The 19,635-nt window shown below is 34.4% G+C and overlaps 1 long non-coding RNA gene across 1 annotated transcript; it reads left to right on the top strand.

Moving 5' to 3' along the window:
• Positions 1-6,453: 6,453 nt before the first annotated feature.
• LOC139861585 (uncharacterized) lies at positions 6,454-14,419 on the top strand. Its single transcript, XR_011763819.1, has 3 exons — positions 6,454-6,526; positions 13,830-13,898; positions 14,298-14,419. It is a non-coding gene; the product is annotated as an uncharacterized lncRNA (long non-coding RNA).
• Positions 14,420-19,635: the final 5,216 nt, after the last annotated feature.

Genomic DNA, 19,635 nt, shown 5'->3' with positions numbered 1-19,635 from the left:
ATAATTTGTTTAGGGTATTGGGTTAAGGATCCTGGTAATTGATTTGAACTTTTTTAACATATATATTTTTATACTATACTATTTAATAATTAAAAGGATAGAATTGTAAGAAAATTTATATAAGAAATTTAAATTAACTTAAATGTATAAATACAATTATACAATATAATAATCACATTATAAACATTAAAAAAAATAATCTTCGAACGAATTCATCCAACATAGAGCCAACCACGTGTCTTCTTGGCAAGTCTACATTTGACATTTTTTTTAATTCAGTGTTTCTTCAGTAGCTACAAAAACAAACAAACACGCATTATATTTAATTATATATATATGTATATATAATTATATATCAATATTACACACACACACACACACACACACACACACACACACACACACATATATATATATATATATATATATATATATATATATATATATATATATATTAAATAATATTTTAAATCGTAAATAATTTACATACTACATATATTATTAAAATAATCAATGAGAGACTTTTGATGATCCGTATATTTAAATATAAAGTGATGTTTTATTCATATAAACATATAAAATGATATAAGTGATGAATGATAACAATTTAATGAGAAACTCAAAAGTTATAATTAATATATATATATATATATATATATATATATATATATATATATATATATATATATATATTATTTATGATATAATATATTATTGAATATATATATATACACACACACACACACACACATATACATATTCGAATATACACACACACACACACACATACACACACACACACACACACACATATATATATATATATATATATATATATATATATATATATATATATATATATATATATATATATATATATATATATATATATTAAATAATATTTTAAATCATAAAAGAAAATATAGATTACACATATTTACCTCATGATACATAACTTGAATATTCATCTTTTAGTAATATGGCGTGATCTTCTCATTGTATGATTGCTACTGAAAAGTGGAGATGTAGGATACAAAACAAATTACAGTATATATATATATATATATATATATATATATATATATATATATATATATATATTCCGAAAATATATACTTCATGACTAAATCAATGTTATATATGTACATTTATCTACGTATATATATACATGTACATATTTGAATATATATTACATATATTTACCTCATTATAGATATCTTGAATATCCATCTTTTAGTAATAATATGATGTGATATTCTCATTGTATGATTCCTATTGAAAAGTGAAGATGACATACATATTTATAGGCTAGTAAAAAAAAATTAATTTAGTAAGAAGATGAAAGGTTCGTATATTTATTGTTCATTTTTGGTTTACCATATATTTATTATTTATTTTACTACTATTTAATTCTTTATTTATCATTTAATTGATATTGAATAAATAATAAATATATATTATATGTAAGTTACTAATATTGATTTAATCCGGTTCATAAAATTAATATTAAATCTTATATTCATATATATATATATATATATATATATATATATATATATATATATATATATATATATATATATATATATATATATATATATATATATATATATTATTTTGTTACAATTATTTAATTTAATTTAAAAATTGTATTTAATACATTAACACATGATTAAGTAAGCTTATTTATTATTCATTTTTTATATATAGATATATTATTTTATTTCATTTATTTAATCTAATTTAATAGGAATTCTATTTAATACACTAACATGATTAAATAAGCTTATTTATGAGTTATGACTCTTGGGGTCACTTTTAAGATTATTAATATTTATTTATGAAGGTTTTTTTTTTTTTTTAAACTGAATTTATATGTATTTTTTTTATAGATTATATAGGTAATAATAGATAATTTAAATAGAATTTAATGTAGATAATTTATGACACAAGGTGTCAATATTTAGGTAGTAATAGATACACAGCTTGTAAATATTAAATCAGCATCGTATAATAGTCATAGCCATAGCCATATAGATTATATTGATTTATAGAAAAAGCTTCATAAAATCTGGACCAGAGAGGTACTTGCTATTTAAATTTTGTGTGTTCATGTAACTTACTGGTTGTCGAATGTGAAATGAGAAGAAAAATGTACGGTATTTACCATTTAAATTTTATGTTTTCAAGTGCCATGTTGATAGGTCAGATCATGTGGAGATTAGAAGAAAAGACAAGTTAGAATGAGATTCGGTAAGTGTAAAGGAGACTCGGTATGAGAGAGAATCAATAAGATTTACATTCCACAGCTTCTAGAACTCAGTTACAATGCAATGGCTATCTAATTAGGACTACTTAGGTTCTTTATATAGCCCTCTTGTAAGGAACCATCATTTAAGCTTATTTCACATTAACACTATACAACTTCGGGGTCTTAACAATCTCCCCCTTAGTGTTAAATGTGAACTTTACAATATAATCATATTTAAAACAACTAAAGGAACTTTGTTCCTCTGAAGTGAACTTTGGATTTGAATCCCTTGAGATTCTCATATCTTCGTATGTTCACTCTTGACTTTAGACGACTTTTCAATCTTGTGAGAATGTATTTAACAATCTCATTATCTTCAGTTGAATAGCAGTTATTGATTAATCTCCATCTCAAATATTTGAAAGCATACATCAACGTTCCGTCTGAGTATCTTCTGAAATCTGAGACACTGATGAAGATCTTTGTATAATGAGAATTGACAAATGTAAATCCATATGGACAATCACTCACTTCAAGTAAGGACATATATCTTAGCTCTTCGATTACTTGATTTGGCGATTTGATTTCGAGCTTTTTGTGTCTAGATTCTAACCCCATCTGAAAATCGTGAACAGACATCCATCTCATCGAGTCAAGAATAAATCTGTAGACTGCCTTCATCGCAATAGCATGATAAGTTGTTGCAGATTCATTCACGTTAATCAAGTAATTGTAGATGAAAATAATGTCGTCCATCTTCAGTTTATCAAAATCTGCTTCAGAGAACTGATAATCCTCATCATCCATTCTTGTTACCTGAAACTCACTGGCATCTTCACTCCATCCTTATTAATAAGCAAAACCTTATTTATGCTTTTGATCTCTGAATTCCGCTGCTCTCGAAGTTTTTCTTCATTCTTCAATTTAAATTTGTCGCGAACACTCAGATAAGCTTTGAGATATTCCGGATTCTTATGATATTTCCATGCACCCAGAACACTCATTGATGCAGAAAGGACGAGATCATAATCACCATAGATTCTATACGCTTGTTGTTCAATGAATGGTGAACGAAGAATCATCTTCTCTTCTTCCTCACTTAGTTGGAAATCAGCATCACGCTCAAGAACAATCTCTGCAATTTGAAATGGAACATTCAGATCAGGAGGAGTCGTAGTATCTTCCTTGCCGTTAGAGAAAATCTCCTTTTCAAAGTGTATCCCAAATTCATCAGTTGGAGATGACAAGTGAACAAATTGATGATCATTGAATTCATTGGCGACACTCGACAACCCCTTCAAAATATCTTCAATATTATCAAAGTTTTGATTGTCTTCTTGAGCTGACTTATTCTCTACTTGATCAGCTGAATCCATAATCATAAGCATCCCTGAGTCACCCTCTCTCTGACCTTCCGATTCATCTAGAAAACTTTCACACTGGATTTCTTCAATTTCAACACTTTCAGAATCAGATATATCAACAACATCTTGATCCTTATGTTGACTAGATGCACCGGTTTCATAAGTTGATCTTTGAAAACCACTGGACCGATAACCACTTTGTCTATTCTACTCTTCATGAAGATTGTCGGTATCGAAATCATCATGATCACGCATGTGATTTGGTCCAGGTGACTTGCATGGAGATAAAGGATATGCTATCCTTGCTTGCTCAAGATAAATCATCATAGTCTCGCGAACTTTATCAAGATCAGTTCGTATAGCAAACTCAGCAAGATATAGTTCCTCCACCTCATTGTCAGAGAGATATCTTAATCCATATCTATTCGAAATCCGAGAAGGTGACCCAGTTAGTGAAACAACGGTGTAACCACGAACAACATCAGCATCAGCAGCAACTGTTGAAGGCGATGTTGGTGGAAGTGTTTGATTTTTCGTGAGGACAGGTAAGGATATACGTGCGGTATTATTCTTATATGTAGGGCTGTACATACTACTAGTCAGATTCGTGATATCCCCTTCTGATGGAGGTTGGGCAACAACTGGAGTTGTCGCCGGCGAAGTTTCTTTCGAAGCATCCGCCTCCATGACTTTAGTCTCATGGGACTCTGACAAAGTAGTTGAACTACCCGTCGGTTTAGATCTAGCAGAGATATTGCTATCTCCGACTCCTGAAATCATTGATATACCATGAGGTGGTACATCTCTTTCAGTTAACGACTCTTCCTCCAGACCCTGAGATTCAGAATCCGAAAGAGAAGTGGTTTGAACCAATGGATCACTTTCATGAACCAAGGGATCAGTCTGCTGGAAGTCTGATAAATATCCCGAAGGATTGTCGTGTTGACTCATTTCCATGGGACGCGGCAGATCTCCCTCATCAAAATAAGCCGGACCTCGAGGCCCTGTTGTACGTTGAGGTACAGGAGGATTTCCAGCCGATACGCAGGGTGCCTTTTCAAGACTTTTCGGATCCCCTTCGGCCGTTCTGGACTTCAATGATTGAGTTTCTTCAATCGATTGAGTCAACGCAGACTTTACTGCAGAGGAAGACTTTACTTCCTTAGATGCCGAAGCATCTTGCTGTGTAGGATTTATAATTAAGTCATGTTTAGATTGGATGGGTTTATTGGTCTTTTTACCATCCGTGCGTTTAGCTCTCTTGCCTACTGAAGCTTGCGCTTCATTTAGCGTAGGGCTTACTGTTATTATTGGATGTGATACGGAAATGGGTGAGGGTAACCTAATCGGCTCTAGGTCTTGGTCCGTATCACCAATGGTTGGAGTAACTGTTTGGCTGATGATAGGTGTCGAAGTCCTAGATCTAGTTACTCCTTGGGTTGGCGGATTCCGAATCATCTCATCAGGCATAAATCGAGTTCTCTTAGGAGAATGTTCAGGAGATGATTCAGTTGCTGAAGAATCAGTGTCACTGCTCACGTCAGGTGTTGTTGAAAGGGTTGGTTCAATCCTAGATGATCTAGGTTCCCCGATCCTCACGGGTTGAGCATGGTGTGCTACCCTAGAACGTTTGAGGTTCACCCTAAGTGGAGGATTAGCTAGCCCGGGTGGTTGTACTACATGTTCCTCTATAACCTCTGGGGCTGGAACCGCGGCGGGTTCAACTTGTGCTTGTTGTACCGGGTTCGGAAGAGGTATTCCTACAGCCTCAAAATATGAACGCATTCGAGCGTCTTGGGGTGCAGCAAGCCCTACAAGCCAATTTGGAATCGGCGCAGTGAATTGATTGTCAGATACCATCGGGGTATTCATCTTCAGCTCCCCAAATCTTTTCATCTGTAATCCATGTGTACCTGGTACAAATATATTTGCATTTCTGCAAGCATTTATAGCATCATGGATAAAGATACAGAAAAACCTTTCACAAGGGATGTATGAACCCCTTGGCTTATCAACTTGAGCCTGAACCAAATCCCATAGAAGCTCTGCATAGTCAGGAGTCTCTACTCTAGTGAATGAGTAGAACAGCCTCAACATTGGCACCGTCAAGCTATCTGAACCACTCCTTGTCATCAACAAGCATCTGTTGATGATTGAGAAGATTACATACCACCTTGAGTGCAGGTATTTCTTCTGAAACTTAGCCACTGGACCATTGGTAGCTCCAACATAACCAAGATCAAAAATTGAAGACATCATCTGCTGAGTAGCAGGGAAAGCAGGAGCATTTTGAACAAGAGGAAGCTGAAATATCCTCCTGAAATCAGTTTTTGTAATACTCCTCATCCCTTGAACTCCTCTTAGCTCAAATTCAAATCGAGCTTGTGTACCCTCTGGATTTGCAACAGTAGGTTGTGTAGCTTCTACAAACCTAATAGTTCTATTCAGTAGCTCCAGATCTGTCACAGGCACACTGGCAGTTGAGCTTAGAGCAGGCCACAGTGTATGCCTCTCTAGTATTGCAGTCCAGTAGTTGCAGGGAATGTTGGTTTCAGAGTTGATAAAGCGATTGTTCGCCATTTAGCTGTATAAATAAGAAATAGAAGACCACAAGATGTTTAAAATAAAGCACATATCTCTATTCTTATTTGCCTTTGAAATCCTTTGTATTTTTCAAATTTTATCATTTTTATGGTTTTTCTAAGTTATAAAAATCATTTATTCCAAATATGAACAACTAATTGACAAACATGACATTCATATGATGAAAAGCATTTGCTAATGTGGCGGCAAAGTTAGAAAATTTATTTTTGAACGGTGGAAAATTTTCTACTGTTGGTTTTGTAGAAGTGCTCCTTCAGTTATTACAGTCCCAGAAACTCTTGAAGGGAAACGTCACATTAATCACGAGGTAATTAATTTAGTGTGGCATTTGTGTGTACTTTATTATTATTATTATCGTTGGACACAACTTGATCAATCCTAAATTATCCTATTAAGGTTAATCAAGGATTGAGTGCAATGAGGGGGTATAATGGATGTCGATTATGGTTTTGGGACCTTATTGTCATATTTCGTTAAGTGCTAAACGATCAACAACCATGTCCCGGTCTTCGTAAATTACCTTAACCAAACAATGATCAAGTCTCGGGCAAAGTCACGAGAGAGATCAATATGGCTAGAGCAATTCTTCCAGAATCAACAACCTAAAATGAAAGGCCAAGCTCCCTATTTATAGGTTCAGGAGTTACGTGGAAGTAAGATGTGCGGGTACTTAGGCATTCCGCACAAACACTGCGAGAATCCTTCGCACTCTTTAATATTCTGCGTAATCCTACCGCGCTCATTAGGATTCACCGCGGTTTAGCTGTCTTATGCTTTTGCCTTTAAATGGCCTTACGCACTAAAAATATACATATACATAAGTATGTATATGATCAAGTCCCCCCAGTTTATTTGTTACATTTTTGCAAAAAATGTAAGACAATAAACTCTAAAAAATAAAAATTGCAGTTTGTCTTCATGTGCATACGATTCACGCACAATGTTTCGCGGAAAGACACTATTTATTTTTACAACGGCTGTTTTTCCATTTGCTGAATTTTTGTTTGCGTATATAGCCGTTAAGTAATAATACCGTTGGGGTTATTTTTTCAACATATATATAGAAGCTGATTATCATTTTATCCATCATACTTTCTCTCTCCCTCATAGTAACCATCAATACGATCATCTCTGTACAATCCCTTTTTGTTTTAATTCTACACAAATAACCTTTACATTCATTCATCATCATCATGAGGGTTTCCGAGATTGAAAAGAAGGATGACACAAAACAATTTCTCGCAGAGAGGCTAAAAAGCCCTGAATCGAGATCATCATCAAAACTTGTACAAAAATCTCCCACCACCAGCAGCCAGCAAACAACTGCGACTCCCAGCAAACGACCCACTACATCTCCTCTTACAGGCCCTGCAAAGAGGTTTACGCGGTCTAGTTCAGTTATTCCCACTGCATCCGAGACTGGTAATGTTCAAATTGCGTATATTATTATTTTTGCTTTACGTAACACCTATAGTGTTTGATTATGTTAATATATCTTTCTCTTTGTCTCTTTTTTTTACAGCCGAAACATTCGTTACTCCACCACCATCAACACAGACAAGCTCCCCACCAACATTTGATTTATCCAAATACGAAGACATTTAGCGCACTCCACCCAGCGCTGTAAAATCAATTAAAGTGGATGGCCTTCAAGGCTATTTATGCGCCTCCCCAGAAGCTGCGCTGGATCAACGGCAGCATATGAAGCTTGCCCTTCCTCATGATTTGCTCGCTGAGTTTAGCAAACTCTCTCATAGCGACGCATTCAACTGTTTTGCCCAGAACATGTACATGACATTTGCGTCCGCGTTTGATGCAATGTCTCGCCAAGAAAAGTTTTCTGAGTATCTAAAAAAGGAACAAACCAAGCATGCAATCGTTCAGTCTCAACTGTCTTCCACCACCACCGAATTACAAGCAACAAAAAATTCTGTGAATGATTTGAATAAACAACTGTCTGAGAAAGCCATTGAAATGGATAATCTTCAAGCCTCCCATGATACGATGAAAACCAAGCTCCTTCAAACTCAAACCGAGCTATCCGCAGCTTTATCCGCGAAAACAACTGCGAAATCTAACTACACGAAACTTCGCGAACATCTGCCTGAACTTGGGCAAAAAGTTATGGATTCTGCTTACGTTTCTCAGCGATTTGATACGTATGTCACCGCACTTCAACAGCTTGAGCGGGTGAAGTTTTTGCAGGAGATTAGCAAGGTTACTGTTCTACCGGAACCAATGCCGGAGTATATTGAGAAGTTAATCTGCCCTCTTGAAGAGGCAGAAGAAATGGTCGCGTTGGCCAGGGAAGGAATCCGCGTTATTCCTATTCCAAAATTAGAAGCTATAAGTCAAAACAAGGATGCTCCCGTCGAAGACATTATTGATTTAGACTTAACCAATAAGGAATAGGATTTTGCAATTTGTAAGCGCATTTGGAAGCGCATTTTAATGATTCGATTTGCTGTACTTTTCGCGGTATTATAATAAAAATTTATTTATCAATTGCAATTGCGTTTATTTATATAGCGCTTTTCATAATATTATTCATAATCACTAGCATTGTCCTTTGCAATTTCATTGTTTACTATTGTGCACATAACAAACAATTACTTTATGCGAAACAACCTGTATGCACGTGCTATTCTGCACATTATGAATCTTATAAGTCCGCCGAAATGATCCTTAGGTAAAAACTTGTGTTTATTGCAAAGCATCCAAGTATGGCTAGATCTAATACTTTGGGCAAAAGTTAGCAAACTGATTTCCTTTCGCATACACTCTAAACTGTTCTTATTAACTACCAAGTGGTCTTTACCATCACTTGTTTAATTTCATTTATGGTGTTGTATTAAACGCATTATAATTACAAACTACGCATAAACACGCAATTGCTGCTATGAACAGAAACTTGAGCTTTATTCATTTCACATAATAGTGCAAACTTATTTGCTACGCATTAACATGAATCCCTAGAATGCGCATAGAATTTCGCACATTTCTTTTGATTACACGTAATATCTTTTCAACAAAGTAGCATGCCATGCGTTAGGTATATTACGCCCTTCAATGTCCTGGAGTTTATAAGTGCCTACCGCATTAATTCCCACTATTTGTTATGGACCTTCCCAATTGGGTCCCAACTTTCCTTGTTTTTCAGCACGACTTGCTTCATTATTCCGCAAAATCCATTCTCCTACATCAAAGGTTAACGCGCGTACTTTCTTGTTGTAATACTTAGCAATTTGTTGCTTATTATTTGCTTCACGTATTGCGGCCATAAGCCTGCGTTCTTCAATGAAATTTAGGTTTTCATAAATGCCATCTGCATTCGCACTTTCATCAAAATTAGCAACTCTATGCGTCTCAACAAAGTATTCCGCGGGGATCATTGCTTCTGAACCATATACTAGGCTAAAAGGTGTTTCGCCCGTACTTTTCTTGAAAGTAGTGCGATGAGCCCATAGTACATTTGAAAGTTCATCAACCCATCCATTCCGCTTTTTATTCAAACGCTTTTTAATACCACTGACAATTTCGCGATTAGTGACCTCGCACAACCCATTTGCCTGCGGATGTGCCACTGATGTAAATTTTTGAATAATATTCAATTCCGTACACCAACTTAAAAATGGATCTTTTGCAATCTGCGCTCCATTATCACTTACAAGCTCCCGAGGAATACCAAATCTGCACACAATGTATTCCCATACAAAATTCCGCACTTGCACGCCAGTGATTGTGCGTAAGGCTTTTGCTTCCACCCATTTAGTGAAATAATCAGTTGCTACAATCAGGAACTTTACATTCCCTGCACCTGGTGGAAAGGGTCCCACAATATCAATGGCCCATTTATAAAATGGCCATGGCGAATCAATTGGAATCATATCATGCCTTGGTTTGCGATTCTGTGGTGCATGCCTTTGACAGCTTTTACACCTTTTAACAGTTTGCGCAACATCGCGATATAGGGTAGGCCAAAAGTAACTCATTCGCATTATTTTTGCGGCAATAGTTTTATAACCTGAATGAAGAGCACAAGATCCACTATGCACTTCCTCAACAATTGTTGCTGCTTCTGCGAGTCCTGCACACCGCATTAATGGTCCCAAATACGATTTGCGATATAACACATCGTTTTTAATCACATACATAGGTGATCTTTTGCGTACCAAACGAGCTTCCTTTTTATCTTCTGGCAATGCACCATTTTGCAGATAATTGGCAATATGACCCATCCAATTTGGTTCAACCTCTTCTATAGCCGCAACAAATAAATTCCATCTATGGATTTATTGGGAAGTTCTTCTACCCAGACCTGCTTTTGAAAGTGCGAAAATGTCAATGCAGCAAGTTTGCTTAACTCATCCGCCTTTTTATTTTGACTTCTCGATACTTGTGATAACTCAAAGAATTCAAATTTTTCCGCGGATTCCTGCATAAGTTTTAAATACTTCTGCATAGACAACTCACGGGCTTCAAAAGAGCCATTGAATTGGTTTGCCACCAGCTGCGAATCAACATATGCGCGCAACTGCGTAATATTCATCTTATGCACCATATTTAATCCTGCAAGCAATGCTTCGTATTCAGCCTCATTATTTGTTACATCAAAATTAATGCGTAGCGCGTATGTGTGTTCTTCTCCACTTGGATTTGTCAACACTAATCCCGCGCCTGCTCCTTTAATACACGATGAACCATCTGTATATAAATCCCAGATTTCGCGCTGAGGTGGCTTCAATTGTGTTCTTTCATGGATAACCTCCAATTCACCCGTCACTTCTGCAAGGTAATCTGCCAAAACTTGACCTTTTACAGATGTACGCGGTAGATACGATATTTCAAATGCTCCAAGCTCAATCGCCCATTTGGAAAGTCTTCCAGATATCGCAGGTGTGCTCAAAACATTCTTAACCGGCAAATCAGTTAAGACATGTATTGGATGACCTTGAAAGTATCTGCACAACCTTCTTGACGTCAAAACTAACGCGTAAATAAATTTTTCAATCGGCGCATAATTTATTTCACTTCCCGCAAGCGCCTTACTAACGAAATAAAATGGCTTTTGGATTTTGTTCCTTTCCGCAACAAGTACTGAGCCAAATGCTTCATTCACAACCGATATATAAAGGTACAATATTTAGCCATCAACAGGAGCGATCAATGTAGGCAATGTAGCAAGAAATTGCTTCATCTCCTGAAATGCCTTATTTGCCTCTTCAGTCCAGATAAAGTTCTTCTGTGTTAAACACCCCTTAAGAGTGTGAAAGAAAGGCAACTGTCTTTCTGCTGCTTTTGAAAGAAATTTAGTTAAAGCCGCGATTTTTCCAGTTAAACTTTGCACTTCTTTAACAGTTTTAGGCGCGGTCATGTTTTCAATTGCAGCAATTTTCTTAGGATTTGCCAGTATGCCCTGCTTAGTGACATAGTATCCTAGAAACTTGCCTTCTCTTTCCCCAAAACTGCATTTAGACGGATTCAACTTCATGTTGATTTTTCGCAAACTTTCAAATGTTTCTTTCATATCAACCAAAATATTTTCTTGCGTTTTGCTTTTTATAACAAGATCATCAACATAAGCCTCCAGATTGCGACCTATCTGTCCTTCAAACGCTTTATCAATTAATCACTGATAAGTTGCTCCCGCATTTTTAAGGACAACAAGCATTTTAATATAACAATAAATGCCTTTTCCAGTATGGAACGCTGTTTTATCCTCATCTTCCAACGCCATTGGTATCTGATGGTATCCTTTTGCAGCATCTAAAAAACACTTGTAAGAATAGGCGTGCAAAGATTCCACTGTAAGATCAATTTCAGGAAGTGGATAGTTCTCTTCTGGACAAGCTTTGTTTATGTCTTTGAAGTCTATACACATCCTCCACGAACCATCAGGTTTTTTTCACCAAAACAGGGTTCGCAACCCATGTTTGATATTTTACTTCGCGCAATATTCCTGCATTAACTAACTTAGCAACCTCCGTAGATAACCACTTCATGCGATCTGGAGCCATTCCTCTGTGCTTTTGCACAATAGGTTTTAACGCAGGATTAGCATTTAATCTATGTTCTGCAACGTTACGCGGAACCCCAGTCATATCTTGTTCACTCCAAGCAAATACATCCATATACGGGACAAGCAATTGCACAATCTTCCTTCGTATTTCCGCATTCAATTCAGTGCCAATTTTAATTTTTTGATCAACATACCTAGGATTTACAACGACCATATTATCTTCTTCAATTTTATGCGCAACATCTGCGTCTTGCGTGCTTATAGCCGCACAAATTGGTGGCATAGTCATAGAATTTATTGTTGCCACACCCTTGCAAGTAGTAAATTTAACCATTCCGTGTATTGTAGATGGCACTATGTCAAGCCTTCGCAATGCAGATCTTCCCAATAACATGTTATAACGCGAGGCAGCGCGTATAACATAAAAATCTAACTGCGCTTGCCTTGTCAACTTCACCTCTATTTCATCGCACAATTCAATTTCTAATGATAATTGCCCCATGGGCCAGGCAGATTCACCCGCAAAACCAGATAAGGATATCGCGGTTGGCTTTAGTTCCGCTTTGATACATTCTAGTAGTTGACGAAAGCATTGCTCGTATATCAAATCTATACTACTACCAGTATCAACATATATTTTCATAATTGTGATCCCCGTATTTGCGATTTTACACGATATGACTAACGGCATGTCATTCATTTCGCGATATTGCGCAAATGGGAATGCAATAGGCGCGAATTGCCATTTTTCAAACACTTCTACTGCTTTTCGCTTTTTGAATCCTTTTTTCTTGTGTATTGTGCTTATTATTCTCGCATCTTGCACTTTTTTCAGTTCTTTTGGCAAACTTTTGTTTAAACAGGTTTCGCGTGCTTTATGCACCTTCAAATTCATATTTACAACTTTCTTAGTAGCCACAAGCTTTTGTCACCTCGTCATTTCACTTTGCTCACAACTATTGTTACACGAATTGCATATTCCTGCAACATAATGAAGAAAATAACACGATTAGAATTAGAAAATGAGTTTAATAGCTCGATTATAACGAACGCAAATTTCTCATTTCAATTCTATTTGTGTCCCACAGATGGCGCCAATTGATCAATCCTAGATTATCCTATTAAGGTTAATCAAGGATTGAGTGCAATGAGGGGGTATAATGGATGTCGATTATGATTTTGGGACTTTATTGTCATATTTCGTTAAGTGCTAAACGATCAACAACCTTGTCCCAGTCTTCGTAAATTACCTTAACCAAACAATGATCAAGTCTCGGGCAAAGTCACGAGAGAGATCAATATGGCTAGAGCAATTCTTCCAGAATCAACAACCTAAAATGAGAGGCCAAGCTCCCTATTTATAGGTTCAGGAGTTACGCGGAAGTAAGATGTGCGGGCACTTAGGCATTCCGCACAAACACTGCGAGAATCCTTCGCACTCTTTAATATTCTGCGTAATCCTACCGCGCTCATTAGGATTCACCGCGGTTTAGCTGTCTTATGCTTTTGCCTTTAAATGGCCTTACGCACTAAAAATATACATATACATAAGTATGTATATGATCACAACTTAACCTCTTACTTTCTTCAGATAGAGAAAAATAGGGGGTTGACTCGCAAGCGCAACAAGGAAACTAAAAATCCTAGAAAGAAATACAAGGTTGGTTTCTTGCATTGAAACTGAGTTTTTATCTGAGGTGGCAAATTGGAGGGTTTGGGTATTGGGTCAAAACTGGCAAATTTATATGGATAACATGTGCTGCTTTGGAAAGCTTCAGTAATAATTTATCTATCTAAATAAATTGTAAATGTTGCCCCTTGACATATTAGGGAGAATTCATAACCATGATAGACCCAATTTCGAAACCGAGACCTCCAGTTATTATGGTCTTTCGAGTATCCTTTTATCAGCTTATTTGATTGATTGATTAATAAAGGGAGCATTTTGTTTATTTGCAGTTTGTTTTTTTTAAAAGGTATATACTTCGTAGGGTAGGGTTGTTAACATATATTGTTTTCATTTGTGATACTAATATTATTATATTATTATTATGTCCAGTTGAAGCATAAGAAGAAAGAAGTTGCTAGGAAAGGACAGGTACGTGAATATAAGAAACCGGATCGTGTGTATGGCGGTGAAGGTTCTGGAATAACTACAATTAGCCGAAGCACCAGATTCAAAAGTTGACCTGTGTTTTCTACTACTGATGATGATAAGGTTAATGTGAGGAATAGCTTCACTTTATTGTTAAATAAATCTCGTTAAGACATTACAACAGGCAACAAGTTTATCTGTAATATTATTATTAATTTCTAGTTTCTGGGTTTACTTTGTTATGCTTACATAAAAGACCAATAAACCGATAGAGAAAATAACAAGACTTTCAAAGTTATGCATTAAACTCGGAAGAAAGACCCAGATATTTACACTTCATTAGCATAACATCAGATTAAAAGTTCCAAACAACTCTTTAAACATAGCAATAAAATTCAGACGACTACACTCCAAATAATTAAATTAAAAAATATCAGTGCTGCAGAAATTGCTACAAAAATTGCTATCATGTGCCATATGCCATACAGTCATGCAAGTACACTTATGATTTATGATTGATGGATTATGTTACATATCGCGTTAAATATAGCAACTGTCATATAACTTATACACAGCTTGTAAATATTAAATCAGCATCTTATAATAGCCATAGCCATAGCCATATAGATTATATTGATTTATAAAAAAAGCTTCATAAAATCTGGACCAGAGAGGTACTTTCTATTTAAATTTTGTGTGTTCATGTGACTTACTGGTTGTTAAATGTGAAATGAGAAGAAAAATGTACGGTATTTACTATTTAAATTTTATGTTTTCAAGTGCCATGTGATTAATTAATATGTTTTTGAATGTGAAATGAGAAGATAAATGTGCGTATTATATATTTGAGCTCTTCGTATATAATTGGTCAAATAAATTCAGAAAAGTATTCTAAACCCCTAGGATTTGATGGTATGGATTATCATATTTGTATTCGGGCATGTTTGGCAATAAGTTTTTTTTGGAGTTTTTTAACTTTTACTTTTCATGAAAAATCTCTTATCAAGTACAAGTTCCGTTTGGTTGCAAGAGTGTAAAGCTTTTTTAAAGAGGAAAAAAGCTAAAAGCTAATAGAACCAGCGTTTGAGGAAAAACTCTTAACTTTTTGTCATTTTACACTTTATTTCAACAGTTTCAGCTACCCTAAACACTTAAATACATATAAAAAGCTAACAGTTACCAGTTAATAGATGCAAGCTACTAGCTACCAACTACTTTTGCCAAACATACCCTCTTTCTGTATAAGATCACTACTCAACATTTAATTCCTGTTAAAATGAAGACTTGTCTACCACTGAAGCGACTTGAGTGGTATGAGGTGGGATCCAACTTGGGGTACTGCAAACCCAGGTTTGATTGTCACTCCAAATAGGGAGTTTTCAACATTTGATGGTACTACCAACATCAATGCGACTTGGAAAGGTCTTTGGGGGTGTTTCCCAACGTTCAATGGTACTGCAAACATCATCGCGAATTAGCTTTTCTTTTAACGCGTGTGTCAGTGAACAATGAAAGCATTCGATGTCGATATCACCGTTCAAATTAAAAATTAAAAATGAAGAGTTGTCTAGCTTCTAAGAAGTTCCTAAGGGTGCGTTTGGTTATTAGGATTTCATGTGATTTGTATTTAAATCCCTTGAAAAGACATGTTCATTTGTAGATTTCTAGAATTGAAATCCTATACATTAGAGATTCTTAAATCCTCCGAGTTGGAAATGGATTTAAAATCTTGAAGTCTTTTCTGTCACTACTAGACAAAAATAGCCTCAATCCTCACAAAATCCACCTACCTCTTCCCCACAAAATCTCATTCTTTACCACTAAATCCCACTTCCAATTGGGTTTAGTTTATTTTTCTCTGTGTTTAATGAAGAATCTAATAGTCGTAGTCAGTATTGTACATGTATTAGGATTGCAAGGGTCAAGACTAATCCGTATAGTTTAATATTTAGAAAGTATATCTAGTCAAAGTACATCTAGTCATACAAGATAGGATTCTAGATGGTGCATTGTACTCTATATATAATTATGTATCAATAGAAGGCAACAAATTATTCAGATTACATGGTATCAGAGGGTTTGATCCTCTAACACTAAAATCTTCTACACCTCTTCTCTTAAAAACCCCTATGATAACTTTTCTTATAACAACTTCTTTTCTTCTTATTTTCTTTCTCTCGTACCTTTTGTACTCTCACCATGAGAGATAATAAAAACCTTCACAAAGCCCTAAAAGTCAACAACATCCGAAATTTCATCCCCATAACTTTGGAGATAGAAAAAGGTCAGTATTCATCATGGGCAGAACTTTTTAAGATACACTGCCGGGCCTACCAAGTAATCCATCAAATTATTCCTCCAAAACCTAAATCTACAACATCATCTCAGGAATATGATTTTGAAACTTGGGCGTCCATGGACACAATTTGTGACGACCCGGAAATTCCAACCAAATTTAAACTTAATCTTTAACTAATTCCGACACGATAAGCAAAGTTTGTTAGTTTAACTTTGAACTGTTTTCATGTATGCAATTACCTTTCGACTGCTCTCGACGATTCACGAACCAGTAATCGTAAATAGAAATATTTATATATAAATAACTATATATGTAAATAATTATATTATAAATTAAAATAGATTAATAAACTATTTTGTCATTAGATATTATTAATTCCTTTATCATTAATAATCATCAATTGTATCAGCATTAATAATATTATTGTGGTCATTATTATTATTATAACTAGTAGAAAAATTATAATGTTAATTATTATGATTTATATTAAATATTACTATTAAAAATTTAATACTCATTATTATATAATACATAGTTACAATACATAATATATAAAAACTAATATATTAAATATAACTGTTATAATAGGCTGTTATTACCGTTAATATTAAAAATCAAACTAGTGTTATTAATATTGTTATCTACAGATATGAAATTTGATATACCTATATATAAATTGTTGTGGTATTATTATCATTAATATTATTATCATCATTATAATTAATATTAGTATTATTAATAATATTAATGAGATAAACTTTATAGTTATTATTATCACTTTATCACTATCAATAATAATAACCATATTAGTATTGTTAGTATATAAAGAGTAATATTATTAAATAACACTAATATATATAACAGATACATAAATACGCGTATGAAACATATATCATTATCAGTTTTATCTGCATCTGACTTTCTGTATACTCGTGATTCTTGCTGTCAAAATCATCAACCCTACATGAAGAAATTGATTAACTAATACTTTGGAGTTAAGCATACAAATCGTACCAAATTATCTTCCTCAGCTATTCCATTAAATCATTCGCGTTTTTTTTATTTTTATTTTTTATTCTTTCTTCATTCGATCATAAACCAAAACCCATTACACATTGAAATTCGATTTTTAAAATAGAAGAATAGCATACACCATTAACAACCGGCAACTCTTCTTGTTTCGAATAACAGTAATCTCATGGCTATTACTCTCACCACCTATGGGCACCATCGTTCATCGCCACATGACCACCAATACCATCCCTCTTGTTGTTTGTTCGAACCAACGAACTTTGCCCTCAACATGTTGCTTCCTTTGTTCCTGTTTCTTCCTTTCTGTCGAAGACCACTTCCATTCTTGTTGTTGTCGATTAACCTTCTAACAACAATGAAACCATTAAACCACAACCTTCGACTACACTACCACCTCATAATCACCATTCACCTTAAATCAACCCTTTAGTTACTTGTTGTTGAATATACAACCTCATCTTTCCTACTAATTATTTTAACCTCATTTCTATTTATGAATTCATCGTGAAACGCAGGAACAAAACTGCTATGGCAGTGTTTATTTTGTTGAATAAACTGAGTGAGCTGTTGTAATCTTCTATTAGAACTAAACAACCTAGTTTAGTAATATAAGAACAAAGCAACCGACAGAATTTTGAGTGGAGGTGTTGGCAAATGGAATGATGAGCTGGAAAGATGATGGATACTGGTTGCAATACGCTGTAACTACTTCTTTTATTTTTTATTTCGTTCTAATGCAAAGAAAAGAAACATGTTCGATGGCCTGGTTATATCTATATTGCTGTTGGGCCACCGCTATACTTTATTCTATTTTTAATCCTGGTTTCATTGATTGATCGACAAATAATAAAGTTGATAAATCATTTGGGGACATACTCGTTATCTACTTGGGTGTGGTAGGGTCTTGGGGAATTAACTAAAACAAAAAGTGGTGTAGATTACTAGTGGGAAGAGTTGATAATTAGGTGGGATTAAATTACTTTACATATTAATAATGATATTGAGGATGAGTTTGATAATGATAAAGGTGATGTTCGATGATTATGATATGATACCGAAATTGATAATGATATGTTCTTGTTGTCGACTCCTGCCTTGTGACTTTACCAGACACCGAATATTTTTTTGTTGTTAATCGTGGACCAGCTGGGTTCCTTTCTTTTCTTTTTCCTTCCAGCGAACACCAACAGAAGGATTAGAGCTGTCATATTTTTTTTATTTCGCTAGATGGAGTATTAAGTTGTGGGCCAAGACAAGCACATATCTTTGCTTATACAGGTTGGGCCGAGATTTATTGAGTGTTGGGCTGTATTTTCTGTTGTTGGGCTTGAAAACTGTATATGGGCCGAAAGGGATGAAGGCAGACGAGATAATCAAATATGTTGAGAAATGAAAAACGGTTCTTATATATATTAAATAAATAAAAATGTGGGATAATATGAGAAAGAGATAAGCGGAGCAGTGGTTGAGTATGGTGTTGGGCGATTGGGAAGTTGTGGGTTGGAGCCTAGGCAGAGGCATATTTTTTTTAGGAAAGCTTTTAAGGTAGTTTAAATTATTATTATTATTATTATTATTATTATTATTATTATTATTATTATTATTATTATTATTATTATTACTACTACTACTACTACTACTAATTATTATTTATATTATGATGATAATTGTTATTATTTCCTAACATTTAGATGTATAATTATTATTATTATTATTATTATTATTATAGTTATTATTATTATAAGTATTATGATTATTATGATCCTTATTACTAAAAGCATTTTTTTTATTTATCATTCTTATTAGTATTATTATTGAAATCAACATTTTATGTAAACTATCATTCTTATTATTTAAAAGTATCACTTTTATTATTATTAGAATTATCATAATTTTTATCATAATTAGTATTATTTTATCATTAATATTATTACTACTATTAATATATCAAATAAATATTTCTATATAAAA

Source organism: Rutidosis leptorrhynchoides, chromosome 8 (assembly GCF_046630445.1).
Source record: "Rutidosis leptorrhynchoides isolate AG116_Rl617_1_P2 chromosome 8, CSIRO_AGI_Rlap_v1, whole genome shotgun sequence".
NCBI classification, from domain to species: Eukaryota; Viridiplantae; Streptophyta; class Magnoliopsida; order Asterales; family Asteraceae; genus Rutidosis; species Rutidosis leptorrhynchoides.
This window is presented reverse-complemented; position numbering and strand designations above follow the sequence as displayed.